This window comes from Lolium perenne, chromosome 1 (assembly GCF_019359855.2).
Source record: "Lolium perenne isolate Kyuss_39 chromosome 1, Kyuss_2.0, whole genome shotgun sequence".
NCBI lineage: Eukaryota > Viridiplantae > Streptophyta > Magnoliopsida > Poales > Poaceae > Lolium > Lolium perenne.
The window spans coordinates 12,188,473-12,212,067 of NC_067244.2; the positions used below are offsets into that span (position 1 = coordinate 12,188,473).

General features: G+C 42.0%; 3 long non-coding RNA genes across 5 annotated transcripts in view; all 3 read left to right on the forward strand.

Annotated features, from left to right (window-relative positions):
• LOC139836028 (uncharacterized) overlaps positions 1–22,706 on the forward strand; it is a 218,210-nt gene extending 195,504 nt beyond the window's left edge. The window contains exons 2-3 of one of the 3 annotated variants that reach the window (XR_011751778.1): positions 16,504–16,588; positions 17,918–18,147. This is a non-coding gene — a long non-coding RNA (uncharacterized lncRNA). Of the gene's footprint in view, positions 1–16,252; positions 16,589–17,917; positions 18,148–21,060 lie in introns of those variants that run through there. The other 2 variants (XR_011751776.1, XR_011751774.1) reach the window with 2 other exon arrangements.
• LOC139829879 (uncharacterized) lies at positions 14,392–16,067 on the forward strand. Its single transcript, XR_007867521.2, has 4 exons — positions 14,392–15,379; positions 15,481–15,600; positions 15,703–15,821; positions 15,914–16,067. It is a non-coding gene; the product is annotated as an uncharacterized lncRNA (long non-coding RNA).
• On the forward strand, positions 18,949–20,624 carry LOC127325990 (uncharacterized). The gene is made up of 4 exons (XR_007867517.2): positions 18,949–19,936; positions 20,038–20,157; positions 20,260–20,378; positions 20,471–20,624. It is a non-coding gene; the product is annotated as an uncharacterized lncRNA (long non-coding RNA).
• Positions 22,707–23,595: the final 889 nt, after the last annotated feature.

Consider the following 23,595-nt stretch of genomic DNA (forward strand, 5'->3'; position numbering starts at 1 on the left):
AAACAATTATCGTACAGAGAAGCTGACATGTGGGACGCATTTTGCAGCAGCGTCCTCAACTTTAACAAAGGCGGCAGGGGATCGAAAGAAAAAGCAAAGTTCCCAGAAATCAGCGGTCAAAAATAAATCCAAGAAATGAAATGTTTATTGTTCATAGAGGCTGACATGTGGGACCCACGAGCCGGCCAGCGTCCTCAACGTTTCAAAGGCGGCAGGGGATCGAAAAAAAGGCAAGTGACCATATATCAGGTGCCAAAAATAATCCAAGGAAAGAAACTTTTATTGTACATAGAGGATGACATATGGGTCCCGTTTTGCAGGAGCGGTCTCACATTATCCAAGGCAGCACGAGATCGAAAAAAAAGAAAGGAAAGGTTTATCGTTCAGAGAGGCTGAGATGTGGGACCCATGGGCCAGCAGCGTCCTCTTAGTTTCAAAGGCGGCAGGGGATAAAAAAAGGCAAATAGCCAGTAATTAGGGTCAAAAATAAATCAAACAAAGGAAACTTTTACTGTTCATAGAGGCTGACAGGGACCCATGAGCCAGCAGCGTCTCAACGTTTCAGAGGCGGCATGAGATCGAAAGAAAAAGGCAAATACCAAGAAATTATGGGTCAATAATAAATCAAACAAAAGGTTTATTGTTCATAGAGGCTGACATGTGGGACCCCTGAGCCGGCAGCGTCCCCAACGTGTTAAAGGCGACAGGAGATAGAAAGACAAAGGCCAAAAATCAGTTGGTAAAAAAATCCAAGAAAAGAAACATTTACCGTTCTGAGAGGCTGACATGCGGGACCCATGAGGCAGCAGCATCCTCAACGATTCAAAGGCGGCAGGGGATCAAAAGGGGTCAAAAATAAATCCATCATAGGAAACTTTTATTGTTCATAGAGGATGTGGGACCGACCTGCCAGTAGCGTCCTCATCGTTTCAAAGGGGGCAGGGGATCAAAAGAAAACAGTAAATAGCCAGAAATTATGGGAAAAAATAAATCCAATGAAGGACACTTTATTGTTCATAGAGTATGACATGCGGGACCCATGAGCCAGCAGCTTCCTCAACGTTTCAAAGGCGGCATGAGATCGAAAGGAAAAGGAAAGTGACCAAATATCAGGAGCCAAAAATAATCTAAGAAAAGAAACTTTATTGTGCATAGAGAATGACATGCGGGTCCCATTTTGCAGCACCGGTTCAAGGTTTCAAAGTCGGCATTAGATCGAAAGAAAAAGACAAGTGCCAAATATCAGGAGCCAAAAATAATCCAAGAAAAGAAACTTCTATTGTACATAGAGGATGACATGCGGGTCCCATTTTGCAGCAGCGGTCTCAATGTTTCCAAGGTGGCACATGACCAAAAGAAAAAGGAAGTAGCCAGAAATAAGGGTGTCAAAAAATCCAAGAAAAGGAATATTTCAATTGGGCTTACGGCCATCTGGGCCTTCAAACTATCCCGCTGGACGCCTTTTGATTCATACAATTTCAGCCCATTCCAAAACAGGAAAGTCCTATGCCTCGCAAAGACAAAAAAAAACAAGGAGATTCAGCATATAAGTTTGTTTATGTAAAAATAAAGATTTAATTTATCCCTTTGCAATAGCTCAGAGCAAAATACACTGTTTATTGTCTGCAAAATAATCAAGATATCACATGTTTCTTATACGGGGAGGCTGACATCGGGGACCCATGCGCCAGCAGCGTCGTCAACATTTTAAAGGCGGCAGGGATGGAAAGAAAAAATAAACCAAAAATCTGTTGGTACAAAATCCAAGAAAAGAAACATTTTCGTTCTGAGAGGATAACATGCGGGACCCATGAGGCAGCAGCATCCTCAGCGTTTAATGTTAGACGCTGACATGTGGGACCCGTGAGCCAGCAGCGTCCTCAACGTTTTAAAGGCGGCAGGAGATCGAAAGAAAAAATAAGCCAAAAATCATTTGGTATTCAAAATCCAAGAAAATAAACATTTACCGTTCTGAGAGGATGACATGCGGGACCCATGAGGCAGCAGCATCCTCAACGATTCCAAGGCGGCAGGGGATCAAAAGAAAAAAAGGAAATATCCAGAAATTAATTAGGGGTTCAAAATAAATCCATCAAAGGAAAGTTTTATTGTTCATAGAGGATGACATGTGGGACCGACCTGCCAACAGCGTCCTCATCGTTTCAAAGGGGGCAGGAGATCAAAAGAAAAGGCAAATAGCCAGAAATTAGGGGTAAAAAATAACTCCAAGAAAGGAAACTTTTATTGTTCGTAGAGGATGACATGCGGGACCCATGAGCCAGCAGCTTACTTAACGTTTCAAAGGCGGCATGAGAACGAAAGAAAAAGGCAAGTGACAAAATATCAGGAGCCCAAGATAATCCAAGAAAAGAAACTTTATTTACATAGAGGATGACATGCGGGTCCCATTTTGCAGTAGCGGTCCCAACATTTCAAATGCGGCTTGGGATCAAAAGAAAAAGAAAGTAGCCAGAAATTAGGGGGTCAAAAAAATCCAAGAAAATAAAGTTGATGGACATAGAGGATGACATGCGGGTCCCATGAGCTAGCAGCTTACTCAACGTTTCCAAGGCGGCAGGGGATCAAAAGAAAAAGGAAATAGCCAAAAATCAGAGGGTGAAAAAAAACAAAGAAAATGAACTTTTATAGTACATAGAGGATGACATGCGGGTCCCATGAGCCAGCAGGTTCCTCAACGTTTCAAACGTGGCATGAGATCAAAAGAAAAAGGCAAGTGACCAAATATCAGGAGCCAAAAATAATTCAAGAAAAGAAACTTGATTGTACATAGAGGATGACATGCGGGTCCCAATTAGCAAGAATGTATCACCGTTTGAGAGGCTGCACGGGATCGAAAGAAAAAGGCAAGTGACAAAATATCAGGAGCAAAAAATAATCCAAGAAAAGAAATTTTATTGTACGTAGAGGATGACATGCGGGTCCCATTTTGCAGCAGCGGTCTCAATGTTTCCAAGGCGGCACAGAACCAAAAGAAAAATGAAGTAGCCAGAAATCAGGGGGGAAAAAAATCCAAGAAGAAAGATTTCAATTGGGCTGCATCTGGACATCTGGGCCTTCGAACTATCCTGCTTGGCCTTTTGACTCGTACAATTTCAGCCCACTCCAAAACAGGAAAGTTCCGAATTTTCTAAAAAACAGGAAAGTCCTATGCTTCGCAAAGACAAAAAAACAAGGAGATTCAACATATAAGTTTGTTTATGTAAAAATAAAGATTTAATTATCCATTTGAAATAGCTCAGAGCGCAATACATTGTTTATTGTCTGCAAAATAATCAAGATATCATATGTTTCTTGTACGGGGAGACTGACATCGGGGACCCATGAGCCAACAGCGTTGTCAACGTTTTAAAGGCGGCAGGGGATGGAAAGAAAAAATAAACCAAAAATCTGTTGGTAAAAAATCCAAGAAAAGAAACATTTTCGTTCTGAGAGGATGACATGCGGGACCCATGAGGCAGCTGCATCCTCAGCGTTTATTGTTCATAGAGGTTGACATGTGGGACCCGTGAGCCAGCGGCGTCCTCAACGTTTTAAAGGTTGCAGGTGATCGAAAGAAAAAATAAGCCAAAAATCATTTGGTCAACAAAATCCAAGAAAATAAACATTTACCGTTCTGAGAGGATGACATGCGGGACCCATGAGGCAGCAGCATCCTCAACGATTCCAAGGCGGCAGGGGAAATATCCAGAAATTAATTAGGGGTTCAAAATAAATCCATCAAAGGAAACATTTATTGTTCATAGAGGATGACATGTGGGACCGACCTGCCAACAGCGTCCTCATTGTTTCAAAGGGGCAGGAGATCAAAAGAAAAAGGCAAATAGCCAGAAATTAGGGGTAAAAAATAACTCCAAGAAAGGAAACTTTTATTGTTCGTAGAGGATGACATGCGGGACCCATGAGCCAGCAGCTTACTCAACGTTCCAAAGGCGGCATGAGATCGAAAGAAAAAGGCAAGTGACAAAATATCAGGAGCAAAAGATAATCCAAGAAAAGAAACTTTATTGTACATAGAGGATGACATGTGGGTCCCATTTAGCAAAGAAAGCGGTCTCAATGTTTGTAATGCGGCTTGAGATCAAAAGAAAAAGAAAGTAGCTAGTAATTAGGGGGTGAAAAAAAATCCAAGAAAAGAAAGTTGATGGACATAGAGGATGACATGCGGGTCCCTTGAGCCAACAGCTTACTCAACGTTTCAAAGGGGGGGATCAAAAGAAAAAGGCAAGCCAAAAATCAGAGGGTGAAAAAAATCCAACAAAGGAAACTTTTATAGCACATAGAGGATGACATGCGGGTCCCATGAGCCAGCAGGTTCCTCAACGTTTCAAACGTGGCATGAGATCGAAAGAAAAAGGCAAGTGCCCAAATATGAGGTGCCAAAAAAAACTCCAAGAAAAAAAAGTTGATTGCTCATAGAGGATGACATGCGGGTCCCATTTAGCTGCAGCGGTCTCACTATTTGAGAGGCGGCAGGGGATCGAAAGAAAAAGGCAAGTGAACGAATATGAGGTGCCAAAAATAATCCAAGAAAAGAAAGTTTTATAGTACATAGAGGATGACATGCGGGTCCCATTTAGCAGCAGCGGTATCACCGTTTGAGAGGCGGCAGGGGATCAAAAGAAAAATGAAATTGACAAAAATCAGAGGGTGAAAAAAAACCAAGAAAATGAACTTTTATAGTACATAGAGGATGACATGCGGGTCCCATGAGCCTGCAGGTTACTCAACGTTTCAAACGTGGCATGAGATCGAAAGAAAAAGGCAAGTGAAAAAATATGAGGAGCCAAAAATAATTCAAGAAAAGAAAGTTTTATAGTACATAGAGGATGACATGCGGGTCCCATTTAGCAGCAGCGGTATCACCGTTTGAGAGGCGGCAGGGGATCGAAAGAAAAAGGCAAGTGAAAAAATACGAGGAGCCAAAAATAATTCAAGAAAAGAAAGTTTTATAGTACATAGAGGATGACATGCGGATCCCATTTAGCAGCAGCGGTATCACCGTTTGAGAGGCGGCAGGGGATCGAAAGAAAAAGGTAAGTGACCAAATATGAGGTGCCAAAAATAATTCAAGAAAAGAAAGTTTTATATTACATAGAGGATGACATGCGGGTCCCAGTTAGCAGCAGCGGTATCACCGTTTGAGAGGCGGCAGGGGATCGAAAGAAAAAGGCAAGTGACCAAATTTGAGGTGCCAAAAAAAACTCCAAGAAAAGAAAGTTGATTGCACATAGAGGATGACATGCGGGTCCCATTTAGCAGTAGCGGTCTCAACGTTTCCAAGGCGGCAAGGGATCAAAAGAAAAAGGAAGTAGCTAGAAATCAGGGGGTCAAAAAAAATCCAAGAATAGAAAGAATTTTGGTTCATAGAGGATGACATGCGGGACCCATGATCCTGCATCGTAAACGGCTCGATCGGAGAACGTTGAACGAGATGGCGCGATCTAGAAAAAAAACAATGTCAGAGAGGCTGCCATCTGGGCCCTACATCCCTCGGCGGTGCGGATTTGCGTTGACTCGGCCGGCGAACCCGAGATTTCGAGATGCACCACGTCCCGGGCCACCATACGCAACGTTTTGGCCGCTTTCGTCGGGCTAGGTGGCCTCAAAAACGAGAAAAAAAAAGTTTTGACATGCACCACGGAGGGACCCAAAATCGTCGGCCATGGTACACCAGCAACCACGGCGCGACTTCAACTTCGTCGGCCATGGCAACTTTTCTTGTAGTGCCAAAAGCTTCATTTTTGAATGACTAAGAAGGATCCATGCTTACCTTTTCATTTTCATGTTTTAAACTTGTTTAAATCTTGGTCAAACCTAGGATTTGACCAAGATTCAAATGGGCATAAACATTACTTCTGAAAAAACAAAAAATTAAAAACCAACGCGCATATATTCTTCTTATGTCATATAGTAAGCATTCAAGTTGATAAACAAGCATGTCTAGACATATTCAAACCCGGAAAATCATGTATCGATCTACTATACCCCCTAACGATAAACTCTATCTTATGAAGTCAACCATATGAAGAGAAGTGGTTTTTGGTTTCAAACATTGAGATTTCAAGAACCCCCCCCCAAAGCTTCATTTTTGAATGACTAAGAAGGATCCATGCTTACCTTTAAACTTGTTTAAATCTTGGTCAAACCTAGGATTTGACCAAGATTCAAATGGGCATAAAAAATAAAACAAAACAATGCACATAGCCTTTTTATGTCATATAATGAGCATTCAAGTTGATAAACATGGTCTAGACATATTAAAACAAGAAAAATCATGTATCTACCCTGGCCCTAACCCTAAACTCGATCTGTCTTATGAAGTCAAACATGAAGAGAAGTGGTTGTGGGTTTCAAACATGGAAATTGCAAAAACCTGCCAAAAACTTCATCTTAGAGTGACTTAGAAGGTTCCATGCTTACCTTTTCATTTTCATGTTTTAAATTAACTTGTTTAAATCTTGGTCAAACATAGGGTTTAAGGTTTAGGGATCATCGATCGAGTGCACACACACATTATTAGAGGCACCTGCGCCTTTGCGCATAAAGTGCATGCGTATATATATAAGTGTGTTTCTTGGCCACCAACGATATATAGATCTAGAGAGAGAGATTGAAATATATTTAGGGTTTAGGGTTTAGGGTTTAGGGTCTAGGGTTAGGGTTTAGGGTTTAGTGTTTAGGGTTTAGGGCTTAGGGTGTAGTGTTTAGGGTTCAGGGTCTAGGGTTTAGGTTTTAGTGTTTAGGGTGTTTAGGGTGTACGTTTAGGGTATAATTAGGGATTAGGGATTAGGGTTTAAGGTTTAGGGATCATAGATCGAGTGCACACACACATTATTGGAGGCAGCATGCGCCTTTGCGCATAAAGTGCATGCGTATATATATAAGTGTGTTTCTTGGCCACCAATGATATATAGATCGAGAGAGAGAGAGATTGAAATATATATATATATATATCCCCAATAATATGTTCAAATATATATTGAAATATATGCACGAATGATATGCAAGGTATGCCATGCGCGCATAGCATGAAGAGAAGTCGTATTGGTTTCACACATTGAAATTTCAAGAACCTCCCAAAAGCTTCATTTTAGAGTGACTAAAAAAGATCCAGGCTTGCCTTTTCATTTTCATGTTTTTAAATTGTTTAAATCTTGGTCAAACCTAGCTAGTATTTGACCAAGATTCAAATGGGCATAAAATTAAAAAAACATAAAAATGAAAAACCAAAGCACATATATAACCTTCTTATGTCATATAAAATATGCATTAATTCAACAAGTTGATAAACAAGGTCTAGACATATTCAAAATAGAAAAAGCATGTATCTACCCCTAACCCTTAACTCTGTCTTATGAAGTCAAGCATGAAGAGAAGTGGTTTTGGGTTTCAAACATTATATTGAGATTTCAAGAACCCCCAAAAGCTTCATTTTAGAATGACTAAGAAGGATCCAGGCTTGCCTTTTCGTTTTCATATGTTTTAAACATGCTAAAATCTTGGTCAAACCTGGGACATGACCAAGATTCAAATGGCATTAAACATTCAGAAAAAATCAAAAAAAAACAAAGCACATAGCCTTTTTATGTCATATATATATATATATTAAGCATTCAAGTTGATCGATATGAACAAGGTCTAGACATATTCAAAACAGAAAAAGCATGTACCTACCCCCTAGCCCTTAAGTATGTCTTATGAAGTCAAGCATGAAGAGAAGTGATTTTGGGTTTCAAACATGGAAATTTCAAAAACTTCCCAGAAGCTTAATTTTAGAGTGAATAAGAAGGATCCAAGCTTACCTTTTCATTTTCAGGATTTATGCTTGTTTAAATCTTGGTCAAACATAGGATTTGACCAACACACATATAGTCTTATTATGTCATATAGTAAGCATTCAAGTTGATAAACAAGCATGCATGTCTAGACATATTCAAATTAACCCGACAAATCATGTATGTACCCCTAACCCTAAACTCTGTCTTATGAAGTTAACCATGAAGAGAAGTGGTTTTGGGTTTCAAACATTGAGATTTCTAAGAACCCCCCAAAAGCTTCATTTTAGAATGACTAAGAAGGATCCATGCTTACCTTTTCATTTTATGTTTTAAACTTGTTTAAATCTTGGTCAAACCTAGGATTTGACCAAGATTCAAATGGGCATAAACATTAATTCAGAAAAAACAAAAAAAAATGAAAAATCAACGCACATATAGTCTTCTTATGTCATATAGTAAGCATTCAAGTTGATAAACAAGCATGTCTAGACATATTCAAACCCGACAAATCATGTATCGATCTACTATACCCCCTAACCCTAAACTCTGTCTTATGAAGTCAACCATATGAAGAGAAGTGGTTTTGGATTTCAAACATTGAGATTTCAAGAACCCGCCAAAAGCTTCATTTTTGAATGACTAAGAAGGATCCATGCTTACCTTTAAACTTGTTTAAATCTTGGTCAAACCTAGGATTTGACCAAGATTCAAATGGGCATAAAAATTCAAAAAATCAAAAAAATAAAAAAACCAAAGCACATAGCCTTTTATGTCATATAATGAGCATTCAAGTTGATAAACATGGTCTACACATATTAAAACAAGAAAAATCATGTATCTACCCTCGCCCTAACCCTAAACTCGATCTGTCTTATGAAGTCAAACATGAAGAGAAGTGGTTTTGGGTTTCAAACATTGAAATTTCAAAAACCTCCCAAAAACTGCATCTTAGAGTGACTAAGAAGGTTCCATGCTTACCTTTTCATTTTCATGTTTTAAATTAACTTGTTTAAATCTTGGTCAAACATAGGATTTGACCAATAAGATTCAAATGGGCATAAACATTCAGAAAAAATTAAAAATAAGAAACCAACGCACATATATTCTTCTTATGTCATATAGTAAGCATTCAAGTTGATAAACAAGCATGTCTAGACATACTCAAACCTGACAAATCATGTATCGATCTACCCCCTAACCCTAAACTCTGTCTTATGAAGTCAACCATATGAAGAGAAGTGGTTTTGGGTTTGAAACATTGAGATTTCAAGAACCCCCCAAAAGCTTCATTTTTGAATGACTAAGAAGGATCCATGCTTACCTTTTCATTTTCATGTTTTAAACTTCTTTAAATCTTGGTCAAACCTAGGATTTGACCAAGATTCAAATGGGCATAAAAAATCAAAAAAATAAAAAAAAACAAAGCACATAGCCTTTTTATGTCATATAATGAGCATTCAAGTTGATAAACATGGTCTAGACATATTAAAACAAGAAAAGTCATGTATCTACCGTGGCCCTAACCCTAAACTCGATCTGTCTTATGAAGTCAAACATGAAGAGAAGTGGTTTTGGGTTTCAAACATGGAAATTTCAAAAACCTCCCAAAAACTTCATCTTAGAGTGACTAAGAAGGTTCCATGCATACCTTTTCATTTTCATGTTTTAAATTAACTTGTTTAAATCTTGGTCGAACATAGGATTTGACCAAGATTCAAATGGGCATAAACATTCAGAAAAAAATTAAAAATAAGAAACCAACTCACATATAGTCTTCTTATGTCATATAGTAAGCATTCAAGTTGATAAACAAGCATGTCTAGACAAATTCAAACCCGACAAATCATGTATCTACCCCCTAACCCTGAACTAGATTGGTCATCTTAGAGTGACTAAAAAGGATCCAAGCTTACCTTTTCATTTTCATGTTTATGCTTGTTTAAATCTTGGTCAAACATAGGATTTGACCAAGATTCAAATGGGCATAAACATTCAGAAAAAATTAAAAAACCAACGCACATTAGTAGCCCAAAATCGAACCATTCAAGTGGATATTTTTGAACTTGATCTGTAGTAGTGGGCAAAACCCTAGATTAACCTATATTTAATCATAGATTCGTAGGTCGATTTTTCTACTTTTTTATTATTACTATGCAGCACATGTGTGTTTGCCCGTCGCGTGAAACTCGGAGGAAGAGGGATCACTCGGAAGGAGAGAAGAAGGGAGTGCATTATGGTGTCTCCCCTTTTTCGGGTGATGATGTTGACTGTTGTGCAGGTTTTGTCAGTGAGCAGGAGGTGTGAGCGAGCGAGCGAGTCGAAGCGAGGCCGAGAATGAGACAGATTTTTTTTGTGAGAGGGACAACCGAAGGATCCTGAAGGACCCACAGACTTCCAATATGCATCCTGATGCGTCTTCTCTTGACAAAGAAGATGGCTGGGAGTTTGCGTACCTACTGCACGTGACTTGTGCTCACTGAAGTGTGGGACCTCACGCATGGGCACCACACGTAAGTGACAGACCTGTTGATGTAAAAACTCAGTTGATTATTATAGTGCATTAGAACAAAGTTTCCTATGGATTCAACGGTAGGAAATCCAAGTTAAAACTCATTTACATGACATTAATTTTTCCATGAAGCAAAGTTAACACATCTATCAATTGGTACATTTTGGAGTGACTAAGAAGGATCCATGCTTAATTATTCGTTTTCACGTGTTAAACTTGTTTAAATCTTGCTCAAACCTAGGATTTCACCAAGATTCAAATGGGCATGAAAATGAAAAAATGAAATACCAATGCACATAGTCTTCTTATGTCATACAGTAAGCATTCAAGATGATAAAAAAGGTCTAGACATATTCAAACCAGGCAAATCATGTATGTACTCCCTAACGACCCTAAACTCTGTCTTATGAAGTAAGGCATGAAGAGAAGTGGTTTTGGGTTTCAAACATGGAAATTTCAAAAACCTCCCAAAAGCTTCATTTTAGATCTTGGTCAAACCTAGCTAGTATTTGACCAAGATTCAAATGGGCATAAAAATCAAAAAAATTAGAAAATGAAAAACCAAAGCACATAGCCTTCTTATGTCATAAAGTAAGAATTCAAGTTGATAAACAAGGTCTAGACATATCCAAACCCGACAAATCTTGTATCTACCCCTAACCCTAAACTCTGTCTTATGAAGTCAACCATGAAGAGAAGTGGTTTTGGGTTTCAAACATGGAAATTTCAAAAACCCCCCAAAAGATTCATTTTAGAGTGACTAAGAAGGATCCATGGTTACCTTTTCATTTTCATATTTTAAACTTGTTTAAATCTTTGTCGAACCCAGGATTTAACCAAGATTCAAATGGGCATAAAAATTCAGGAAAAAACAAAAAGAATGATAAACCAAAGCACATAGCATTCTTATATCATATAGTAAGCATTAAAGTTGATAAACAAGGTCTAGACATATTCAAACCAGATAATCATGTATATATCTGCCCCTAACCTTAAACTCTGTCTTAATTATGAAGTCAATCATGAAGAGAAGTGGTTTTGGGTTTCAAACATGAAAATTTCAAAAACTTCCCAAAAAATGGTACATATTAGGGTGACTAAGAAGGATCCAGGCTTACCTTCTCGTTTTCATATTTTATACTTGTTTAAATCCTGGTCAAACCTAGGATTTGACCAAGATTCAAATGGGCATAAAATTCAAAAAAAATAGAAGAATGAAAAACAAAAGCACATAGTCTTCTTATGTCATATAGAAAGCATTCAAGTTGGTAAACAAGGTTTAGACATGTGTTCAAACCAGAAAAATCATGTATCTACCCCCTAACCATAAACTCGGTCGATCTTATGAAGTCTAGCATGAAGGGAAGTCGTATTGGTTTCAAACATTGAAATTTCAAGAACGTCCCAAAAGCTTCGTTTTAGAATGACTAAAAAAGATCCAGGCTTGCCTTTTCCTTTTCATGTTTTAAAATTGTTTAAATCTTGGTCAAACCTAGCTAGCTAGTATTTGACCAAGATTCAAATGGGCATAAAATTGAAGAAAAAAAACAGAAAAATATGAAAAACCAAAGCACATAGCCTTCTTATATAGTAAGTAATATGAATCTAAAAATGATTTTGGGGGATTTCTATGACCAAGTTATAACACACCTACATTTCAAATTTGAATTACTTCCAATAAATCAGCATATAGTCATTTAAATGTGTGAAACTGGCTAAAAACACTAAAAATCGTAAAGAGTTGGGAATTGGCACTAAAATATGTCATAGTTTATCTTAAAAATGTAGAGGCGCCATTTTGACCCGTATCTTATGTACCCCATTCGTTAAATGATAAACTATCACGAATTACCTTTTATTTTAGGCATTACTTTTCACGGTAAAATGATAAACTATATCACGAAGTTCCATTTCGGTCAAAATAGTCCGCGTTACTTTTTTGTTGAGATATAAACCCCCACAACGGCCATCTCCTCCTTAATTTATTGTGTAAAACCCCCACAATGGTCACCTCCTCTTTAATTTATTGTGTTAACCCCTACAGCGGTCATCTCTTCCTTATAAACAACCACAACGGCCATCCCTTGTGTCAATAGGTTCTGCCTCTCTCTTCTTCGTTCACATACACTTGATCCCATTGCCATGGCTTCCACGTCTCGGACGCCGACCAGAAGGGGAAGGGGAAGGGGAAGGGGCGGCCAGGGTGATGGATCATCATCATTGCCACCACCACCGTCAACACTTCCTTTGATCATAGAGGAGTTCTTCATCGTCGTCTATGAAGACCCTTTGGTCAAGAAGGTACGTACGCGTTCCCACATATATGATGCATGTGACTGATTATGGGCATGTTCTAAAAAACCTTTAATTTCAAACGATCGGCGCTCGATCTCTTTGCAGGCTCTCCCAAAAAAGTTTGCGGACTATCTTGACGGCCAGGAGCCAGCTAAGGTGTATCTGCGAGCAGCTGACTGCGGTCCTCGTCTCTGGACCGTGGAGGTCCTATTTGACGGACAAGGCCGGATGTACCTCGACAAGGGCTGGGAGAATTTCGCCATCGCGCACGGTGTGGATTTCGGCTGCTTCGTACACTTCAAATATGAAGGCGATGATGTGCTCACAGTGAAGGTGTTCGACGGAACAATGTGCAGGAAGTACTACTACTCGGACGATGAAGGACGATGAAAGCGACGACGACGTGAAGCCATGCATCCATCATCTTTAGATAAGGGGATTATGACCAAGAATATATATGTAGCCGCTACATATGCATCGATTTTAGAGGTGGATAACTGGAGCGAGAGAGAGAGAGAGAGAGTCTTGATGCGTCTTCTCTTGACAAAGAAGATGGGAGTTTGCCTACCTACCGCACATGACTTGTGCTCACTGAAGTGTGGGACCTCACGCATGGGAACCACATGTAAGTGACAGACCTGTTGGTGTAATAACTCAGGTGATCATTATACTGTATTAGTACAAAGTTTCCTATGGATTCAAGGGTAGGAAAGCCAAGTTAACTCATTTACATGACATTATTTTTTCCATGAAGCCAAGTTAACTCATCTATCAATTGGTACATTCTGGTTATATTCGAAATTTTACTTGAAACTTGTTGGTCATGCCATTTTACTACTCGCCTAACACTTTTTCCGCGCGTGAAGGGAGGGGGTGGGCAGTATGCTACCCTGAATTTGTGTGACCTCCAAAAACTAGCAAATACGAGAGAGGCATAGAAAGAAACACAATCGTCCCCTACCTCCCCTCCCCACTAAATTTGAAATCAAGCCAAACAAAAAAGGCAATCGAAAAGCATGGATTGTTCATCTTTTTCTATATAGTTAGGGTTAGGGTTTAGGGTTTATAGAGATGTACATACTTTCATTTTACATTTGTGATGTACCATAATACATAGGTAAGATACCAAGCATGACCTTTGTTAGAATAACCATTAACGTGTTCTCTCACCTTTAGACTCAAATGGGCATAAACATTCAGAAAAAAATCAAAAAAACAATGAAAAACCAAAAGCGCACATAGTCTTCTTATGTCATATAGTAGGAATTGAAGTTAATAAACAAGGTCTAGACATATTCAAACCAAACAAATCATGTATCTACACCTAACCCTAAACTTTGTCTTATGAAGTCAAGCATGGAGAGAAATGGTTTTGGGTTTCAAACATGGAAATTTCAAAAACCTCCCAACAAAAGCTTCATTTTAGAGTTACTAAGAAGGATACACGCTTACCTTTTCATTTTCATGTTTTAAACTTGTTTAAATCTAGGCCAAACCTAGGATTTGACCAAGATTCAAATGGGCATAAACATTCAGAAAAACAAAAAATGAAAAACCAATGCACATATAGTCTTCTTATGTCATATAGCTAGTAAGCATTCAAGTTGATAAATAAGCATGTATAGACAAATTCAAACCTGACAAATCATGTATATACTGTAGCGACCCAGAAAAATACCCCAATTAGATTTGTTTGTTATTTTTTCTTTTTGCATCATCATGGCATCATGCATACATCATGTTTTCACAAATAAAATTATTTTGTAATCCCTTTTTCAATATTTTTCCCTCTCATATGGTTTATATAATAAACCTCCTCATTCCATTTCATTTAACAAAACCCTAACACAAAAACTTTCAAACAAATAAAATTATTTCCAAATGTTTCCAAATTGTTCTTGGTTCTTTTGTTCTCTTCCACTCTACATTCTTTCTCTTTCTCTTTGTTCTACCGTGCATCTTTCAAATATCATGAAAACCTCCCAGCCCAACCTTCCTTCTATTTTCAAGTCACGGAAGCAAAACATCATCAGCCCGGCAGCCCATTTCCTCCTTTCTTTGCCTATCCTTGCACTAGCCCATCAGGGCCGATTCACTCTCCAGACATACGGCGTCGTCTTTCTCCTGTACGGCAGCGCATCGCGCTACTCCACGTCGCCTGTATTACGATGGGATGGCCACCATGCAGAGTTCTTCTCCCTATAAAAAATCCCCCTGCAGCTGGGTTCAAACCCTAGCCTATCCTCCACCTACTTCCTCCCTGCGCCGCCACTCTCTTTCGTTTTGCCTCTCCGGCCGCTCGCGCCGCGCGCTACAACCGTCGTCGTCGACCACGTCCGTCTCCGGCCACCCGCAGCAGTCCGCGTCCGTCCCCGATCATCACACCGACACCCAAGGCTGCGCCTCCGCGTCCTTGCCTCCACCCCGACGAAGCCCAGCCCCGACGGCCGCTCCGCCGGCCTGCAAGCCGGCGCGGCATGGCCTGCAGCTCGACTTCGAGCGCGACCGCGGCTCCCTACGGCGCTTCTTCCGGTGCCGTCCCGGACGTCCTCGTTTCCGATCGCGTCGGCCGGCGTCAAGGCTTTCACCATCGGCCGCAGCTCGTCCCGGGCGTCCCCTCGCTCGTCCTCGCCGCATGTCTCCGCCATCGCTCAAGTTCGTCACCATTGTCTTCCTTTGCGTCGCCCAGGTTCAAGGAGTGGCCTTTCTGCACCTCAACTTGGCTATCGATCGTCTGCGTATTCACGTTCACCACCAGCATGTCGACAACTCTTTGGTCCGTTACTTCATCGTTGTTCTATTCTGGCAGCTCCCGTTCGTTTTCCATCCTAGGAAGAAAGACTGAACCTTTGTTGTTTATTCCTCTGTACTGTACAGCTGATACTGCCTTCGTCCGTCAGTCTCTGTCAGCGTTGTGCAAAGGCTGGACTGCGTCTTCATTTGATTCAAATAAAACCAGCTATTCCACTTTAACATGATCCGATCTGCAGTCTAGTGGTCAGTTCCTTCCTATTCTGTCGTGAGATCCCTGAGTCAAATTCCGATTGAAGCAATTGACAATTCTTCTTAATGCCCTGTGTGTCTCTGCTTCTCTGGCAGCCGGATCTGCGTCGTCTAATCGTTGCGGCTGGCCGGCCACATGGTCCAGGTCGTCTTCTTGGTTCGGCTTATGAAGGGTCGCAGCTGCAGCTCATCATATTCTTGCAGTGGCTCATCTGGTATGCCTCTGTGATTTCAACCCGTGAGCTCCCAGTGTCAAGTCCCATTCCATCCAAATAATCCTTTTTATAATCCTCTGTTTCAATGACAGCTGGGTCCCGCCGTCAGCGCCGCATCTGCAGTTCACCATCCCAGTCAGCATCCAATCAGTCTGGGTCCCGTTTGTCAGTCTCCTAGGTTAGCTGCTGCCAGGTGAGAAAACTCCCAACCTTATCTCTGTTTTGCTGAAATTCCAGAAAATATCATATTCTCGCATAAATCATATCTCTCAAATCCGTGGCTCTAAATAAAATGTTTTATATATGAAAATTGTTTAGTAAAACATGTAGAACATTAATATGCCATCCATATGCCTGTTTGCATCTCGCATCATGTCGCGTGTTGATAATTGTGCATGTTCACCTAACATATATGCGGAGTATTTCGGATATCCACCTAAGGTTTCCCCGCTCCGTTTAACTTTGAAGTAGCGCACCCCTGCCATGTCTTGCCATGCTAATCAACACTTAAATTTGCCGGTAGAAAATGCAACTTCAACCTAATTTGCTTGTTCGGGGTTCCGACTCCGATTAATTTGGATAAGTTGCATCGCCGCATCATATTTGCCATGTCATGCATACATCTTGATCATGCTGGTTCTTCTTCCGTAGTTGTAAGACTTGCATCTGTTGCTTGTTCCAGCATTTGCTTCTTCCCGGATAGGATCACGAAGTGGTGCTGTGAGATACGACAAGTCCTCCGGATGTCCCTCGGCAAGCTTTAACAGGCAAGCATTTTCCCTATACTTCTGCCCCTGCAGAAGTCGCTCACCTATTTTATTTTGCCTTCTCCCTCATGCTATCCTTAAGTTGCGTTCTTGTCACGTGTCCCTTCCACTTGTTACCTCAAGCAGCCTATATTGCCTCCACCAACCACCTATGGCTATTGTTTGGTTTCGGGTCTGCCTTGCGAGTCGTAATGCATGCTAGTGTTGTTTATATCTCGTTACCGTTACTGCTATCTTATCGGTTATCTGTTGGGGAATCATGACACATGGTCTATGATATTTGTTGGAGATACACATGCTTTACTTATTGTTAACAACTAAAATGATAAGCAGAGGCATCTGTGAGCCCCTTTGCGAAAGCATCGGAACTTTGACTCACTAATGTCCCCTAGGACCCGAGTTCCTGTTATCTGTTCCGAGACTGAGCGCTCTAACCACACGTGGGTATGCTTCTGGGTCTCCCCTCGACCACTGCCGGAATCTACAGCTTTGTCCAGTGGCCACAACTAGTTTGCAATGTTTTACCATTTGATGTTGCGTGCATGCCAGCCTGTTACTTATTTATTTTTGGGAAGCCCTAGGGTGCCTTGTATCCCTTGTTTCTGGTATGCACGTATAGGTCGCGGAGAGCTTGCGAAGTGGTTTATCGCCCAAAGTGTGTGTTTAAACCACCTAGTACGCTGTCGCAAACAGCTAGGTCCGCTTCGGAGATACGGCCGGACTTCGATACGGGTTCAACTTAGTTAGGTGGCTTCCTGGACATTGTTGTCGTGAAGGAGAGTGCGAGTCGTTATATCCACCTGTCGCAAGTGGGTTGATCGTGCGTGTGGGCACATTTGGGCACCCCTGCAGGGTTACAATCTTATCGATAAGCCGTGTCCGCGGTTATGGACGACTTGGAGCTGTATGACTCGACCATAGACAACTTACACCTGTTGTTTTCCATACTAATAACTTGCGTAGTAAGTTAGCACAACTTAAATAATAACTGGTTAAAACTTGACAACCGTGTGAGTGCCTTTGTAAGTACTTCCTTGCGAGGGGGGAACGCATCGGCTGTGTTATGTTTGCAGAGTATAGAACTGTTAGTTATGCGCTCTCTCACCTTCTCTGATAGACGATCGTTGTAGAGTGTCTCTATAGGTTTTTTAGTGCTGTAGCCGCCGCTTAACCCCACCATATTGCCTATGACGTCCCTCTTGCGTCCTCTAAGTCCCCTGCGTGCCTCAAGTACAAAGGACGACTGGTTGACGAATGCTTATACGTCTTGAAGTCTTGTTAAGTACGAATCCGTACTTATTGCTGCTTCTACGGGATATAACCGGGCAGGTATGAAGATATGTTCGATGAAGACGACGTTAGCGAGGTTACCCTTCCGGCTTGGCCTGGGCAGGGTTATGGACGCCATCGTTTATCTTCAGGACTCTTAGTCCAATTTGTATCTTGTCCGTACTCGGATGTATTTGATCTTCTGTATGATTTGGATCTTTGTATGTACCTATTTGTATCTTGACTCGTTGGAGTCGTTGTTGTAATATATATGTTTCTTGTGGGCTCTATTGTAATCCTGTTGTAATGTTACCGCTCGTGATTGATTCCACCCGCATCGCGTGCATGCTTCGGCGTGTACGAGGCGCTTGGTGGTGCGTCTCCTAAAATCGATATCGTGCGGATTTCGGTGGATTCGCTGGGATCCTCATGGTACCGGTTTTGGGGCGTCACAAGTTGGTATCAGAGCATCAGGTTTACGGTACCCCACTAGTCCAGCCTGTAGGATAACCTTGCCAACGGTTGAGTTTAGAGAGTCCAAACTATTTTCTAAAACTCGTTGGATAGCTCTGATTAGCTCTGATTTTTCTCCTTATCTATTATCTTTCTCCTCTTACCTTTGCGAGTTTTGAATCTTCTCTTATCTGCTTCTCTGAGTCTTAGGCTTCCACGTGGGTTGGACGATCTTCGCCTTTAACCTAATAGGACCGATCTTTGAAGAACTCGCAGAAGCACCTCATCATTGACGTGAGCATCAACCCTTGTTAGTGGTGTCGCTGTTCAACATGAACCAACAATTCTTGTTAGTGGTGTTGAGAAGATCAATACCTCGTCAGAAGAAGGTTCCACGCCGAGGTCGGGTGATTGTCAACATGGTACAAGAAGATCCGATAGTTTAACCAACTCCCCCTTAGGTTGACGTGGAATCTCGGGGCGAGATTCCTTGTTAGTGGTGTCGATTGTAGCGACCCAGAAAAATACCCCAATTAGATTTGTTTGTTATTTTTTCTTTTTGCATCATCATGGCATCATGCATACATCATGTTTTCACAAATAAAATTATTTTGTAATCCCTTTTTCAATATTTTTCCCTCTCATATGGTTTATATAATAAACCTCCTCATTCCATTTCATTTAACAAAACCCTAACACAAAAACTTTCAAACAAATAAAATTATTTCCAAATGTTTCCAAATTGTTCTTGGTTCTTTTGTTCTCTTCCACTCTACATTCTTTCTCTTTCTCTTTGTTCTACCGTGCATCTTTCAAATATCATGAAAACCTCCCAGCCCAACCTTCCTTCTATTTTCAAGTCACGGAAGCAAAACATCATCAGCCCGGCAGCCCATTTCCTCCTTTCTTTGCCTATCCTTGCACTAGCCCATCAGGGCCGATTCACTCTCCAGACATACGGCGTCGTCTTTCTCCTGTACGGCAGCGCATCGCGCTACTCCACGTCGCCTGTATTACGATGGGATGGCCACCATGCAGAGTTCTTCTCCCTATAAAAAATCCCCCTGCAGCTGGGTTCAAACCCTAGCCTATCCTCCACCTACTTCCTCCCTGCGCCGCCACTCTCTTTCGTTTTGCCTCTCCGGCCGCTCGCGCCGCGCGCTACAACCGTCGTCGTCGACCACGTCCGTCTCCGGCCACCCGCAGCAGTCCGCGTCCGTCCCCGATCATCACACCGACACCCAAGGCTGCGCCTCCGCGTCCTTGCCTCCACCCCGACGAAGCCCAGCCCCGACGGCCGCTCCGCCGGCCTGCAAGCCGGCGCGGCATGGCCTGCAGCTCGACTTCGAGCGCGACCGCGGCTCCCTACGGCGCTTCTTCCGGTGCCGTCCCGGACGTCCTCGTTTCCGATCGCGTCGGCCGGCGTCAAGGCTTTCACCATCGGCCGCAGCTCGTCCCGGGCGTCCCCTCGCTCGTCCTCGCCGCATGTCTCCGCCATCGCTCAAGTTCGTCACCATTGTCTTCCTTTGCGTCGCCCAGGTTCAAGGAGTGGCCTTTCTGCACCTCAACTTGGCTATCGATCGTCTGCGTATTCACGTTCACCACCAGCATGTCGACAACTCTTTGGTCCGTTACTTCATCGTTGTTCTATTCTGGCAGCTCCCGTTCGTTTTCCATCCTAGGAAGAAAGACTGAACCTTTGTTGTTTATTCCTCTGTACTGTACAGCTGATACTGCCTTCGTCCGTCAGTCTCTGTCAGCGTTGTGCAAAGGCTGGACTGCGTCTTCATTTGATTCAAATAAAACCAGCTATTCCACTTTAACATGATCCGATCTGCAGTCTAGTGGTCAGTTCCTTCCTATTCTGTCGTGAGATCCCTGAGTCAAATTCCGATTGAAGCAATTGACAATTCTTCTTAATGCCCTGTGTGTCTCTGCTTCTCTGGCAGCCGGATCTGCGTCGTCTAATCGTTGCGGCTGGCCGGCCACATGGTCCAGGTCGTCTTCTTGGTTCGGCTTATGAAGGGTCGCAGCTGCAGCTCATCATATTCTTGCAGTGGCTCATCTGGTATGCCTCTGTGATTTCAACCCGTGAGCTCCCAGTGTCAAGTCCCATTCCATCCAAATAATCCTTTTTATAATCCTCTGTTTCAATGACAGCTGGGTCCCGCCGTCAGCGCCGCATCTGCAGTTCACCATCCCAGTCAGCATCCAATCAGTCTGGGTCCCGTTTGTCAGTCTCCTAGGTTAGCTGCTGCCAGGTGAGAAAACTCCCAACCTTATCTCTGTTTTGCTGAAATTCCAGAAAATATCATATTCTCGCATAAATCATATCTCTCAAATCCGTGGCTCTAAATAAAATGTTTTATATATGAAAATTGTTTAGTAAAACATGTAGAACATTAATATGCCATCCATATGCCTGTTTGCATCTCGCATCATGTCGCGTGTTGATAATTGTGCATGTTCACCTAACATATATGCGGAGTATTTCGGATATCCACCTAAGGTTTCCCCGCTCCGTTTAACTTTGAAGTAGCGCACCCCTGCCATGTCTTGCCATGCTAATCAACACTTAAATTTGCCGGTAGAAAATGCAACTTCAACCTAATTTGCTTGTTCGGGGTTCCGACTCCGATTAATTTGGATAAGTTGCATCGCCGCATCATATTTGCCATGTCATGCATACATCTTGATCATGCTGGTTCTTCTTCCGTAGTTGTAAGACTTGCATCTGTTGCTTGTTCCAGCATTTGCTTCTTCCCGGATAGGATCACGAAGTGGTGCTGTGAGATACGACAAGTCCTCCGGATGTCCCTCGGCAAGCTTTAACAGGCAAGCATTTTCCCTATACTTCTGCCCCTGCAGAAGTCGCTCACCTATTTTATTTTGCCTTCTCCCTCATGCTATCCTTAAGTTGCGTTCTTGTCACGTGTCCCTTCCACTTGTTACCTCAAGCAGCCTATATTGCCTCCACCAACCACCTATGGCTATTGTTTGGTTTCGGGTCTGCCTTGCGAGTCGTAATGCATGCTAGTGTTGTTTATATCTCGTTACCGTTACTGCTATCTTATCGGTTATCTGTTGGGGAATCATGACACATGGTCTATGATATTTGTTGGAGATACACATGCTTTACTTATTGTTAACAACTAAAATGATAAGCAGAGGCATCTGTGAGCCCCTTTGCGAAAGCATCGGAACTTTGACTCACTAATGTCCCCTAGGACCCGAGTTCCTGTTATCTGTTCCGAGACTGAGCGCTCTAACCACACGTGGGTATGCTTCTGGGTCTCCCCTCGACCACTGCCGGAATCTACAGCTTTGTCCAGTGGCCACAACTAGTTTGCAATGTTTTACCATTTGATGTTGCGTGCATGCCAGCCTGTTACTTATTTATTTTTGGGAAGCCCTAGGGTGCCTTGTATCCCTTGTTTCTGGTATGCACGTATAGGTCGCGGAGCCGCTGCGAAGTGGTTTATCGCCCCAGTGTGTGTTTAAACCACCTAGTACGCTGTCGCAAACAGCTAGGTCCGCTTCGGAGATACGGCCGGACTTCGATACGGGTTCAACTTAGTTAGGTGGCTTCCTGGACATTGTTGTCGTGAAGGAGAGTGCGAGTCGTTATATCCACCTGTCGCAAGTGGGTTGATCGTGCGTGTGGGCACATTTGGGCACCCCTGCAGGGTTACAATCTTATCGATAAGCCGTGTCCGCGGTTATGGACGACTTGGAGCTGTATGACTCGACCATAGACAACTTACACCTGTTGTTTTCCATACTAATAACTTGCGTAGTAAGTTAGCACAACTTAAATAATAACTGGTTAAAACTTGACAACCGTGTGAGTGCCTTTGTAAGTACTTCCTTGCGAGGGGGGAACGCATCGGCTGTGTTATGTTTGCAGAGTATAGAACTGTTAGTTATGCGCTCTCTCACCTTCTCTGATAGACGACTGTTGTAGAGTGTCTCTATAGGTTTTTTTTAGTGCCTGCGCGCTGCCGCTTAACCCCACCATATTGCCTATGACGTCCCTCTTGCGTCCTCTAAGTCCCCTGCGTGCCTCAAGTACAAAGGACGACTGGTTGACGAATGCTTATACGTCTTGAAGTCTTGTTAAGTACGAATCCGTACTTATTGCTGCTTCTACGGGATATAACCGTGGTGTATGAAGATATGTTCGATGAAGACGACGTTAGCGAGGTTACCCTTCCGGCTTGGCCTGGGCAGGGTTATGGACGCCATCGTTTATCTTCAGGACTCTTAGTCCAATTTGTATCTTGTCCGTACTCGGATGTATTTGATCTTCTGTATGATTTGGATCTTTGTATGTACCTATTTGTATCTTGACTCGTTGGAGTCGTTGTTGTAATATATATGTTTCTTGTGGGCTCTATTGTAATCCTGTTGTAATGTTACCGCTCGTGATTGATTCCACCCGCATCGCGTGCATGCTTCGGCGTGTACGAGGCGCTTGGTGGTGCGTCTCCTAAAATCGATATCGTGCGGATTTCGGTGGATTCGCTGGGATCCTCATGGTACCGGTTTTGGGGCGTCACATATACCCCCTAACCCTAAACTATTTCTTATGAAGTCGACCATGAAGAGAAGTGGTTTTGGGTTTCAAACATTATATTGAGATTCAAGAACCCCCCAAAAGCTTCATTTTAGAATGACTAAGAAGGATCCATGCTTACCTTTTCATTTTATGTTTTAAACTTGTTTAAATCTTGATCAAACCTAGGATTTGACCAAGATTCAAATGGGCATAAACATTACTTCTGAAAAAACAAAAAATTAAAAACCAACGCGCATATATTCTTCTTATGTCATATAGTAAGCATTCAAGTTGATAAACAAGCATGTCTAGACATATTCAAACCCGACAAATCATGTATCGATCTACTATACCCCCTAACCATAAACTCTATCTTATGAAGTCAACCATATGAAGAGAAGTTGTTTTTGGTTTCAAACATTGAGATTTCAACCCCCCCCCCCCCCAAAGCTTCATTTTTGAATGACTAAGAAGGATCCATGCTTACCTTTAAACTTGTTTAAATCTTGGTCAAACCTAGGATTTGACCAAGATTCAAATGGGCATAAAAAATAAAAAAAAACAATGCACATAGCATTTTTATGTCATATAATGAGCATTCAAGTTGATAAACATGGTCTAGACATATTAAAACAAGAAAAATCATGTATCTACCCTGGCCCTAACCCTAAACTCGATCTGTCTTATGAAGTCAAACATGAAGAGAAGTGGTTTTGGGTTTCAAACA